The sequence below is a fragment of the Eubalaena glacialis genome, chromosome 1 (assembly GCF_028564815.1).
Source record: "Eubalaena glacialis isolate mEubGla1 chromosome 1, mEubGla1.1.hap2.+ XY, whole genome shotgun sequence".
Lineage (NCBI taxonomy): Eukaryota > Metazoa > Chordata > Mammalia > Artiodactyla > Balaenidae > Eubalaena > Eubalaena glacialis.
The window spans coordinates 222,673,553-222,686,723 of NC_083716.1; positions in this window are offsets into that span (position 1 = coordinate 222,673,553).

Sequence of the window (13,171 nt, forward strand, 5' to 3'; positions counted from 1 at the left end):
GGAAATTAGGCTGGGCCAGGGGACAGGTAGTGGGGGCTTGCCTCTGGTCTTCTCTGTCAGAATTTGTGGCCTGGCATCATCGCTAGGGTTTCCCAAGTTACAGCTGCAGTGACATTAACTCCCTTTGCTCTGCTTAGAGCCTGTTGCCAAGCTGGAGTATCTGCTGGAGCCAATAGGGGGCGCCACAGACTGTGCAGAACTGGCTGTGCAACGAGGTATGATGGGGACGGGGCAGCCAAGCGTCTGCACAGGAGGGAAAGGGAGGTGAAGATGCAGAGGAGGGATGGGGAAGTTGGAAGCTGTGGGATGTAACAGGATCTGAACACAGCCTCTTGCGCCGCGAGTGTTTTTCATGGAGCACTGCCTACACTCTGAGGCATTACGGAACAATGCACTTCTAAGTCGGGCTGCTTAATAAATCAGCCAGGCGTGCATTATTATGCCGCAACGGAGCCCTTGTTGTGTCTTAGTGCTCAATTATACAGCACAGAAGCTGGGTCGGGCTTTCTATCATCTTGGACGTGTGGCAGCGATGGCCTGGCTCTAATTGCTCTACGTGGGGGTGGGTTCATTTGTGTCTTGGCAGAGTGACTCACTCTGGCTGATGTTTAGATTGAAGGGGCCTTCCCCGGAATCACGGGCTCAGAGAACTCTAGACCTTGAAAGAGACCTTAGAGGTGACCCTAGTCCGGTCTGCTCGTGCTACGGATGGGAAAATTGAGACTCACAGAGAGGAAGTTACTTGCCCAAGGTCATAAGATAAATAGCAATTGAGGCTTCAAGTCAGGCTACTGATTCTGAGTCAAATACACACTTTACCACCCCAGACAGAGTGTCAGGACAGCCACTGCTTCCCTTCGCATCTTTGTCTATGTTTGCAGCAAACGCCATGGACTGACATCCTCCTGCCATCTGATTCTGAAGCTAAACACCAACCAGAAGAAGCGGTGCCTCATTTACTTGAATAAAAATGGACAACCAGTTAAAAAACCACAGACTTCCATATTTTATGGATCCCTAGGGACTCAGTGAACTCATGCTCCCAGATTAAAGGAAGGAGGAAAACCATACCCTTCTTGCTGAACTCTGCTGCCTGCTGGTTCCCCAGTGCCCCAGCAGTCTCAGAGATGGAGGTAGTCGTATATGACAGCTGGAGAGCATTATCACTTGAAGGTTTGCATTCTGGCTTTTATACTTGATTTACATCGATCTGCATACAGTATGCTCTGGGCATTGTTTTCTGTTTCATTCCATTTTCACAGCCACCCTTCTCCAAGCTCAGTTGCTATTTTGGCTTCCTCAGCTCTGCTGGGTGAGATGAGTGCTTGGCTAGAGTTTGATCTGGAGAAACATCTGAAAGTTCCATCTCACGGGAGGGGCTCTGGGGCAGAGGGCGTCTGCTGAGTCAGCGATGTGTTATTTGGCCATCAGTTCCCTTAAGGTTCCACTGTAAAAATCTGTTTATTGCAGTCCTCATTTGTCTCTCATACCTAGGGCCATCTGCATGTGTAAATGCCCAGAGGGTAGCCTGTGTGATCAGAGTGACTCTCTGTGTCAGGGGCAAAGTGGCACCTTCCAGATGCCATGGAGAGATGACCACCTTTTGGGCACTTAGATGAGTCCTAGATGGGAAATACTGTTGTACAGTAAAGTACACAAAAGCACAACCACTTGTAGAGGATGCATGCACATGTCAATGTACGCCAGACATGTGAACTAACTTACGTGATTGGACATGGGAACTCACGTTTGCATCTTTGAAAGTTTGCAACTTGAAGGTTCATATGTAGGGGACTCACTGTAGTCATAGGTGAGAAATGCAAATTAAAACCACAATGAGATATTACTACCCACCCACTAGGATGGCTAAAATTAAAAGGACTGATAATACCAAGAGTTGACAAGGATGTGGGTCAAGTAGAACTCTCATGCAGAGCTACTAGGAGTGTAAACTGGTACAATCACATCAAAGCATCACTTGACAAACCTTCTAGAGGTAAACATATGCCTGTCCTGTGACCAAGCCATTCCATTCCCAGATCTTTCACCAAGAGAAATGAGTGCACATGTCTACCAAACACACATACAGAAATGCTCTAGCAGCTTCATTCATAACAGCAAAATATTGCAAACTACCCAGATGGATAAAAGTAAGTTGGATGTGCTCATACTGTGGAATAGTGCATGGCAGCCAGAAAGAATAAACTACTTATACGCAACAACGCAGATGAGTCTCACCCATATAATGTGCAGCCAAAGAAAACAGACACAGGAGTCTATGCTGTAGGATTCCATTTACACGAAGTTCAAGAACAGCAAAGCTAGCCAATGGTGATAGAAGTCAGAATTATGGTTACTTTTGGGGAAGGGAGGTAGACTAGGAAAGGGCCTGCGGAAGCCTTCTGGGATATTGGGAATGTTACCTATGTGAAAATTAATTCACTCTCTTAAGTTTTGTGCACTCTACTGTGTGTCTGTTATACCTCAATGAAACTGAAGGAGGGGAAAAAAAGACTCAGGAGAGAAGGCCTCCAGGGCCATTTGAGTAATGTCACAGGCTTCTCACTTCCAGGACTTGGCCTCTATTTCTAGAATATTGATTCCAGTTTGCTTTGTGGATTATGCTCTTCAGCATTTCCTGATACCAGCTTTGCCACCTGCCTAAAGGCTTGATGTTCAAACATGCCCCAAGCCTGCCACCAGCCTCTGTGTTTGTACAGTATACACACACTTTCAGGTTTGCCCAACTTCAAGTTGAGCAGATAGTATCAGAGTTTGCCTGCAGCAAAATAGCTCTTCTGTGGCCTGCTTTCCCCACGCCCCAGCCCCCTAATCCCACACTTAGTCAGGGTGAGATGGGAACTCCCCACACCAGGTCCTCCATAAGCTACCCACTGCTGCCGCAGTTTCTAAGGGGCATCTGCAGAGGGAACACTCCAGGTCATGTGCACTCTCTTAGGAGCTGAGTAATAAACCCTGGGTAGTCCCAGTGAGCTGGACTGAGTAGACCTATCCGGACTCCTTTGGGCTAAGCTAGTGGCCAGCTAAAGGCCTAGAATAAAAACAGATTCTCCTCTCCTTGGGCCCTCTCCTCTGGGACAGGGATAGCAAATCCTTCATGTATGGGCCAATCCATCCTCCCCTGGCTCCTTCCTACCCCGTGGCAGACATTAATAATCAATTACAGCACTTTTCTAATAAGCCTGGATGGAAAAGCACTCCTAGGAAACACAAGAGACAAAGTGCGTGCTCAAGTTTCTGGAGAGGAGCTGCCTTCTTGAGTCCTAGCCAGGGCAGCATCTCCTCCCAAACAAAAGGCCACCCTAGGCCTCTCTTCCCACACCAGATGCAGATAAGGGAGATGCAAATTCTAGGTTCTTAGAAGTAGAAGCTGAAAGAAGGATCTGCCTGTAAGAGACTTATTAAGGAAGTGCTCCCAGGTTACGGAAGGGGATGAAGGCAAGTAAAGGCACAGTCTCAGGCAAAAGGTCCCCAGAGGTGGCTTCACTCTGATTGGTAGGGGCATTCTGGAGTGTAAGTTACTCTGGGGATTGTCCAAGAGAGCTGGGCTTGCACATCTTCTCACCTGCTGTCAGTCAAGGGCCTCTGGGAGAGAGAGGTTCCCAGGTACTCCTGGCCATCTGTGTGCAGGCAGTGCTCTAGTGGCCCAAGGGCAGTCCTCTGAAGATGAACCTTGGAGTGGGTGTGGGGTGCACCCAAACTGGGGCACGCAGGAACAGCAAAACACAAACGCTCTCTACTACTGAAGACAAGTCAAGAAGACAGAACCAATGCGAAAGGCTTCGTGCCGAGCAGCATGGTCTCTAATCCTTCCTGACTCTGGGGAAGAGTGACGCGGGAGGAAGGTGATTGAGTTCCTCGTGGTCAGTCCCATCCTGACCCCCACCGTAGTTGTCCCTAATGGATGAGCAAGGTTGGAAGGGGCAGGGACACTGCCTCTGGATCCCCCCATTACAGAGACACAAAGGGGTCTCCTTGGGAGAGGCTTCTGGCTCCTAACCCTCGTGCAAAATCCATGTGAATCATGATCACTCCTGTTTTCACAGCAACATACAGTTTCAGTGCTTTCATGCTCAGGACTGTATTTTCATACTCTGCGAGGTGGCAGGGGCTTTTATTTCCATCAGTCACGTAATATAAAGGATTGGTGCTCTTTCCAGTATACTTCTATGTGCTGCTTCTCCAATTAGTTTGTATTTTTGTCTAGAGCTGACCCTGACTGTACATATCCACAGCTGAACTGGGGGGCAGGGCTGGTGTTATTTCCCCACCTTTAAATAGTCCTTTCTGTACTCTGAGTAATAGAATGATGTTTTTTTCTTTTGTGCAAAAAAGATGGGGACTCTGGACATCTGGCCCTAGTGTCGGCTCAGCCCACCTGATGGCTCTTAAAATTCTTTAACCTCTCTGGGCCTCAGTTTCCTCATTTGTAGTGTAAAGAGGTTGGCCTAGATTACAACTCCAGTCCTGTTCTGAAATTGTGTGCACACATGGCTCCTGGTTATGGGAATTGTGTTTCTTTGTTCATTAGGAACAAAGAGCGAGACTCAGATTGTAAAGGTTGCTACTATTTTTTGGCTTCGATACCTTAATTTTTAGGTAACATTTTTCTTTAAGAGGAGGGAGCTGACGGGTGTAAGGGAACCTGTTTTTTCTTTTCTTTTTTCTTTTAGACATTAAAGCCCCTGTCTTCAGGGAAGAAGAAGCTGTTGGATGTGTTCTGAATGTTTCAAATCAAAGCCTGCCAAGGGATAGAGAGCTATAGGTTTCAATAAGCACCTTCTTTCAGTAATTTTAAGAATTTCACTTATGAGGATAATGAAAACTTCAGAAACCCTAGGAGACATACCAGAAAAAAATATGGTTCATCAGTGGAATTTTCCTAAATATTCTCTCTCCCTACTCTGTTTGTCCATCAGGAGGGTCTCCTCTGCAGATTCTGATGTTTTCTACACCTTAATTGGATCTTTGGAAGCTTGAGACCTTGAGAGCTTGAGTCCCGTCCCCCGCTTCCAGCTCCCCACTCCCCCCCCCCGCCCCCCGCAGTATCCAGGCCCACTGTTGACCACCCTGGCTCCTGGGACCCGAGTTGCCCTCTGCTCGTGGCAAATGTTTCCACCAGAAGCCCAGGCCTTACGTAGCAAATGTTTGTTGCTTTGCCTCCTCCTTCTCTCAGTGTTGCTTTAATAAAAACAAAGGTGCAAATGCACTCTTTCTGTGACCAGGTGTGTGGATTTCTTTTAGCTGTAGAATCTGCACCCACCCTGGGATTTGTGGGCCTCAGTTAGGCGATAAGTGTCCTGAGGGCGGTCTGTACATGCAGGCCCTGCCATATAGAGTGTTCCCTGCTCCTAGTTGGGAGAGAAATGGGTATAGAGCTGACTTCTTCCCTTTGATAGGTTTTCTTGAGATTTTGCCAAAATTCATTCCTAGCTATTTAAAGATTAAGAAAAGAAGTACATTTTTGAGAACTTAATTTGATGTAATTTCAGGCAAAAAAAAAATGCATACATTTAGAAAAGGCAATGTGAAATCCTTAAAGACCCAGTTGAAAGGATGAGTTGATGTTTAATTAAAAGCAGTGGGCATGGATGGATTGTGTACATTTTTCAAGGATCAAGTTACCTGGAAAGAAAGAAAAATTGTGGGATGGGTATAATGTAAACAAAAAGCAGAGTTCAAATTAGGACTTTAAGACATTAAAATCAAAAGAAACTCTTCAAAAAGAGTGTCCATCTTGGGTATTAACCTCCAATGTTGAAATGAAAACAATTTTGAAAAGCTTTAAAACAAAAGGCAACCCACATTTGGGCATCCTTCAGATCTCTTGGCCTCCAGCTTTCTGTGGGAAGCTATGGTTTCCCATCATTTGCTTGCTGGGTCTAACATGTATTCTCTGCCATGTGCACCTAGAATTTCTTACCAAAGCCATGCTGATTTGAAAGAGGATATTTTATGGCTCTTGTACAGTGTGTGTGAATCCAGTGTAATGGCTGGAAAACACAGAGCAGAAGCCGGGAAACTTAGCTTCTTGGTCCTGTTTCTGTTTCTCACTCACTGAGTGAATTGGGGGAAATTACTTTCTTCCTCTGAGACTCAGTTCTCTCGCTATAAAATGAGACCCTTTTCAGCGCCGTCCAACAGGACTTTCTGTGATAAGGGAAATGTTCTATAGAACATCCAGTAGAGTAGCTGCAAGACACATGTGCTATGGAGCCCTAGAAACGGTGCTAGTGTGTCTGAGGAATACACATTTTAATTTTATTTCATTTCAGCTAACTTAAATTGCCACACGTAGCTGGAGGCCAACATATTGGATGGAGCAGTTTTAGATGGTCGCTGAAATCCGTTCCGGTTGTAAAATTCTGCAATTCCATCCTTGGTGTTCATTGCTAATCAATCAAACAATCCTCAAACCATAATCTGGGGCCTTGCCTGATCCAGGTGCAATTTTAATTCCTAGGGAAACAAAGATGATAAGGCAGAGTCCTTGTTCCTTAAGAGCTCACAGTCTCGTGGGAAAGAATCATAAACTTCTAGAAACCCTAGGCTGTTAAGGCTTGGGACTCCTGGGAAAACAAAGAGTAAGTAGGGCCAGGCTTCGTCGATGTTCATTACATATAGGTCTTTCACGTTGGCTGAGCAGGGATGCACTCTTAGGCAGTTGGTGCCATCTAGGTCTGGCTTGCTTTTCCTCCCTAACTGTAGATGCTAAAAGTAAACCTGGATATTCGCCAGCTGCTGAGTCAAAACTTGGTTATTTTTAGTGTCCAGAGCCTTGAAACCTAGTTAGGGTAAACGACCTAAAAGGATGGACTGAGAGATTCATTCTTTCATTCAGCGAATAAGTACTGTGCACATTTTGAGTGTCAGGTGATGGGCTAGACATGGGGATACAGCCACACGGGAGACAGAAACGTGCCTTCCTCTTGCGGAGCAGTCCTGGCTTTCTAGGGGAGGCGGCAGACCTCGCACAAGCAGAGAGAGACGATGATTTTAGATGGCGTTAAGAAGAGGTTGGCAACTAATAAAAATAATAATTAAAAATAATTATTTAGGACAACCCAACTAAATTTGCTGGCCTCTAGCTTATGGTCTCTGGGTAGATGTTGGTGTAGGGATTTTGGTCTTAGAGTAAAAAAAAAAAGGAGTTCCAGGCCTGGTGTGCTGCTCACTTTGGTGGAAATTTGGGGACGCACAAGCTTGTTCTGGGGATGGAATAATACACTGTGTATGAAAGGGCTTCATAACCAGTTAAGCACTCCACAATGGTAAGGGTCCATTATTATTGCTTAGGTTCTAAAATCTCCCTGTAGATAGTAATGACTAGTTGAGGATCTCTAGCTCAGCACACAGGAAGGGGAGACCTGGGAGAGGGACGGAGAACATCTTGAGGAACATCTAAGGGATGCTGCAGGTCAGGGGTCTTCAAACAGTGATCTCCAGAGCCCTTGGCTTCTATGGAAGGGCTTCTGCTGCTGTACAGCGTACAGGCTAAGAGGCCAGCCCAGCGGGTCTGACCCTACTCTAGCTAGAACTACCCAATCTTAACTATCCTATATGCAGAATGTATGTGTAAAGTCTTATTTAAAGTATCTTTTGGCAAGAAAATTTGTTTGAAACTGGTTGGGTGGCTGCTGAGAGTGGAAGGGGTCACCAAAGACTCTAGAGTACTGGAGGAGCTCAGGCCAACTTCCCTCCACGGGGAACAAAATGGGTGTGACCAGTAGGAACCTGGGAGAATCCTTGGGACAGGACGAGAAAGGAGCAGATGACTTCTCCAGGCATTGAACCTTATTTACAGAGCAACTGTGAGTTGCACTATTTGTCCACATCGTGCAATTCATGTTGTGTCCGAAACAAATAACTAGAAACACGAAGTAAACGGTTAATATATACTGAACGTGTGCTCCAGGTGCCGTGCCTCGCTGCCTCATCCAGTTCTTCCATTTGCCTCTGCGGATTCGCTCTCCACTCTTCTCCACCCTGATCCGTGCCCCACGTGGAATGTTTTAAGGGGCTCCTCTGCCCTCTGGTTTCTTTTGGTTTCAGCCAGTGGGAGGAATGGAGGGAGGAGAGTGAGGTCAGTGCATTTATTCACGTGGCTCTTTCGCTGTGGGGTTGCTACCAGCTGGCTGCATCGCTGCCTTGAAAGTCATAACTCATATCAGGTGCCCTCTTCACAGAGATCTCACTTTCTTTGGGTACGGATACCCAAGTTTGTCCTGGTGCCCCTTCAGACCTAGGCATGATAATGGCACCCACTGTTGTTGGCCTGGGGACGCTGCACCCCTCTTGTGGTTTTGCTACATTTTTCACACTCTTGTGTAAATTGGTCTTTTATTAAACCTTCCTTGGATTATCCCAATTTGAGGGCACTGTTTCCTCCTGGGGCTCTGATGGATGCACAGCACAACAGCCCTGTGAAGTATGTACAGTTATTACCCCATCTTGCAGATGAGGAAATGGAGAAACAGAAAGGTTAGGATATGCGTCCAAGCTCACACAGCTGATCAGTGAGCCCAGAGGATTAAAAACCCAGGCAGTGTGCCCTTGAGCAATGCATTATAGCACCTCTTCAAGCAGGGGAGGTGGGTGGGTAGATGGGGGGAAGGCCTAGAGCTTGACTTCCATCACAGGGAGCTTCCTGCTCGCTGCCCCAAATTCCTTTGAGATCCGGCCTTTCTCATTAGCCCCTCTTGACTGTCAGCTCAGCCAGGACCATTAAGTGCTTGCAGGCGGGCAGCCTGTAAGAGGTGGCAGTGAGGTGAGGTCCGGGGAAGAGTAGACGACAGTTTGTTTCTGTGATTGCAAAAAACACCACCACCCAAACCAAGACAGCCCCTAATGAGTTAAACAAGCAGAAAATAGCCTTCCGGATGTGGCAGGGGCTGACAGCTTCCCCTCCGTGATTTCATTTGGTGGTGAAGGTTTTGTCAATACAACATGCTGCCCGGAACCACACACAGTGTCTGATTCTGTCTGAGAACATTCTTTTTTTTCCTTCTGACTTGCACGGGCTCTGGCTGGGAGTGACAGAAGCCAGCCTCTAACTTCTCTGACCTACTTCCCGGCTGCTTCTCCAGCCAGCAGCCTACGCAGCATCCATTTTAACCAGCTTTTCCAGGTCGGGACCGTTCAATGCAGAGGCTGGCTTTTGCTTGACACAAAGCCAGGTACCATCAATTTTCCTGTTTGCTAAATTTTCAGTGTTCCCTTTCTTTAGCTGAAAAAGTATGGATTGGGCTCCTGTTTAGGACAGATAACAAATGCAGTTGCTTTGAGCCAAAATTGGCCACTTGCTCTATACTTCAGGTGCTTTAAAAGGCAGTTTTTCTACTATTATGGAGAACCTGGGCCAGACCAAATGCAAACAGTGAGGATTTAGGCCGTCCCAATAGACAGTCATCCTCCTCTTTTTCTTGTGACGCAGACAAGTGTATGCTCCACATAAACACAATGTCTTATTTTTCACTTTTATGAAAGGATCATATGAAACCAGCTCTTCACAGATAAAAAGCAAGTGCTTTGTGTATCTATTACTGTACCTTTCATCTCCCAAGGCTTTGTGAGAAACTTCCAGCTGGAGCTACATTCTTTTCTGGTTTGATAAAGATAAATTGTATTCAGTGGGAGAGAAAGGGGAAACCTTTTCTTGATTATTCTCTAAATAAAAAGTCAGGGGAAATGTGCCTTTTTTTCCCAGTCCTCAAAGAAGTTATTCCCCTTCAAAATGACCCCAAATTTTCTGTGCTGCTCAGCATACTAAAACTGTTTGATCTTTAAGAGAAGCTTGTTATATATTGGGTCCTGGGAACTCATTAGAGAATAAAGAGGACAGATTGCTTTCTTGACTAATATCTGTTAATGGTCAACACTCAGGTTCAGGCCGTATGGTGTAGTGATTTATGGCATAGGCTCTGGAGTTTAAATCTTGGCTTTTCCCCTTGCTGATTTGGTAATTTGCCTGTGCCTCAGTTTCCTCATCTGGGGTGTTAGATATAATATTAGGTCTCTCAAAAGATGTTGTGAGAGGTAAATGGAGTAAACCATGGAAAGTGTTCTAAATAGTGCTTGGCACATACATTTTAATAAATGTTCACGATCATTATCTACCACAGGAAAGATAGAAAGGCGGGAAGAAACCCAGTCCAGTGTGTGTGTGTGTATGTGTGCGTGTGTGTGCACGTGCGTGTGCATAAGCAAGTGTGGAATTTAGTTGCTGGGAGAAGGGAGCTCAAAGAAACAGGGAGCAAAGCAAGAGGAGGGTAGTGGGGATTCTAGAAAGGGCTAAGTGGGATCCAGGTGTCCTCAAAACTGATTCTCCTTTTTTGTTAGTTTTCAACACAAGAAGGAAGACGAGAAACAGCCAACTGCCTATCAGGTTGCTCTCCTTGCCTGAGCAGGGCTATCAGGAGCTCGGAGCTTTGCTTTTAGTGGAGCTACAAATGTTGGGGCTTGCAGTCTCCTGAGGTGGTGGGAAAGGGGCACAGGGGGGTTGACTCGGTACCTGGTATGCTGTGATGACCTTGTGACCGCCAAGAAGTCTTCTTTCACCAGGCCTGGGGCCACTCACAGACCAGGAAACTGCTGGAATGGACACAGCAGGTGCCTGTGACCTCATGGTTTTGAGGTCCAGAATATTTTGACCTTGCCATTTTATTCCCAGGACACTGTGAATATGAGACTTTTAATAGAATTGTACCAATATTAATTGTTTTTTGCTGGAAATGTATTTTTCTAAGGAACCCCATTAATCCAGTTTAATTTCTTGATTAATGTTCTAGCCAGAACAGTAAATACTTTTGGATATTTTCTATTTTTAATGAAATTATTTTCATTTGGATCCAATTCAAAGAGAAACAGAGAAAAGAGAGAAAGGAAAACAGGATCAAGAAAGGGAGACAGAGAGGAAGGCAGAGAGAGAGGGAGCAGAGAAACAGAGAGGAATGTCTACACAAGCACATTTACACAAAGATGCAAAGAAAAATACAGAGACAAAGATGCAGAGTTAGAGAAACTGGGGGATTTACAGAGGCAGTCACACAAAGAGAGAGGGAGACAGAGAAACACAGAAAGAGAAAAACACCACACACAGACAAGGAGAGAGAGAGAGCAACATAGAACAAATGTTCAGGTATGCACACGCATTTCCATACACACACATGCACAATCACAAAGCAAGAGAATCAGAGGGAAGATACACACACATACACAAACTCAAACACACACCATAACCAAGGAGATGACAGCTGTTCTGGTGGGTTGATTGCCAAATTTTTGGATATGGCAGGATCAGAATACGGTTAGGATCAAACAGTGGGATTGAACCTATCTTCATGATCAAAATGGCAGAATTCAGATCAGGTATATAAAGTTCTTCACAGAATGCTTGATAAATAGAAGTTATTAATTTTTTAAAAAAATAAATTTATTTTATTATTTATTTATTTATTTATTTTGGCTGCGTTGGGTCTTTTGTTGCTGCGCACGGGCTCTCTCTAGTTGCGGTGAGCGGGGGCTACTCTTCGTTGCAGTGCACGGGCTTCTCATTGCGATGGCTTCTCTTGTTGCGGAGCACGGGCTTCAGTAGTTGTGGCACACGGGCTTAGTTGCTCCGTGGCGTGTGGGATCTTCCCGGACCAGGGCTCAAACCCGTGTCCCCTGCATTGGCAGGCGGATTCTTAACCACTGCGCCACCAGGGAAGCCCAGAAGTTATTAATTTTAATAGAATCTTAGCCTGATACTTGCAGCAGAAACCCCTTTCCTGGTTGGAAGACCACTTCCAGGTGACCTCACAGATTTTTTTCTTCCAGGGGTGGGATCCTCCTCCTCATCCATTGACACATTCCCCACTCCCCTCTGTTGTGCTCCTGACATGCAGGGCAGGCAGACAGAATATAGCTATTACTTGCTGCTCTTTAGGAAGGTGGCAGAACTTGCAAGGACTGGTGGGATGGGGCCTGGTGGGCAGTGAAATTTGGTAGGAGAACCAAAAAATAAAATGAAATAAAATGTCTGTGACTGGGGGCACCAAATACCGTGAGACTCATTCTAAGCAGTGTTTTTTTATGGCTGTTTCAAGATCTCAAAATCCTTATGGTTTCTTAAATCCCAAGGAAATGGGCCCGAAGACACAGAGAATGTAAACTAGATCTTTGAAATTCCCTCCGGTTATTCTCTGGAAACTAATTTCTGCAGAAGTGCCTTCTGATTGACAAAAGCTCACTTTTATATTCACTATCTCACCCTGTGAAGGTCTAGTCTAAAATCACCCTCAGAGAGTATGGTGCAGTAACTTCTAAAAAGCCCCAATCCTCTCGATTTATGCATTTAATTTATTGTTTTTCTCTTTCAGAGCTTTCTTTTGTATATAACCAAATCCCAATTCTGAGTGCCTGTCTCACACCCCTAAGCCATGATGTTGGAAGATATTTTTAAAATTTAGAGCTTGAAATTCCCTTCGTTTACTTTCAAATCCCTCGTGCTTTGGAAATTTATATAAGATTTCCCATCCCTCCCAATCTCCTACTTTATGCTCCCTTTGGAAGCAGTTAATTAATTTCATTTCTCAAAGATGCTTTGTTTCCTTAAGTAGTTCAGTCTGGCTAGCCTTCCATTGGGTATCACTTTTCGCCAGCACTTTACACAGATTCATTCCGAAATGGCTTATTGTGGGCCAGTTGTCTGGGTTTGATGGGACAGTTGCCTATGAGGTCAGGGTCTGTATGCATCACTCAGTCATTCAACAATCATTCTTGAGTCCCTGATATGGGCCATGCACTGAGGATAAAAAAGCCTGACCTTTGTGAATCCCTGTCCCCAGCCCATCAAGGCCCCAGTGACTGATCTGGGTGGGGTCCTCACAGGCACTTTGGGGGATTTTATACTGAAAGTAGAAGACATGAGAGCTGGTGAGTGAGGCCACACCAGTGCCTTTGACAGGGAGTTGAGAGACCAGGAGAATACATGCATCTGTCAAGCCAACAGGACTATAAATGGGAGATAGAACCAAGAGTCAGTAACCAGACAAACAGCAGATTAGAAGGGGATTAGGGTGAGTTGGTTCCAGGATGACCGCCATGAGCTCTCTTTGAGGTGTTGACAGCTCAGATTGATGGTGCTGAAGGTACACAGCACGTGGGTGTT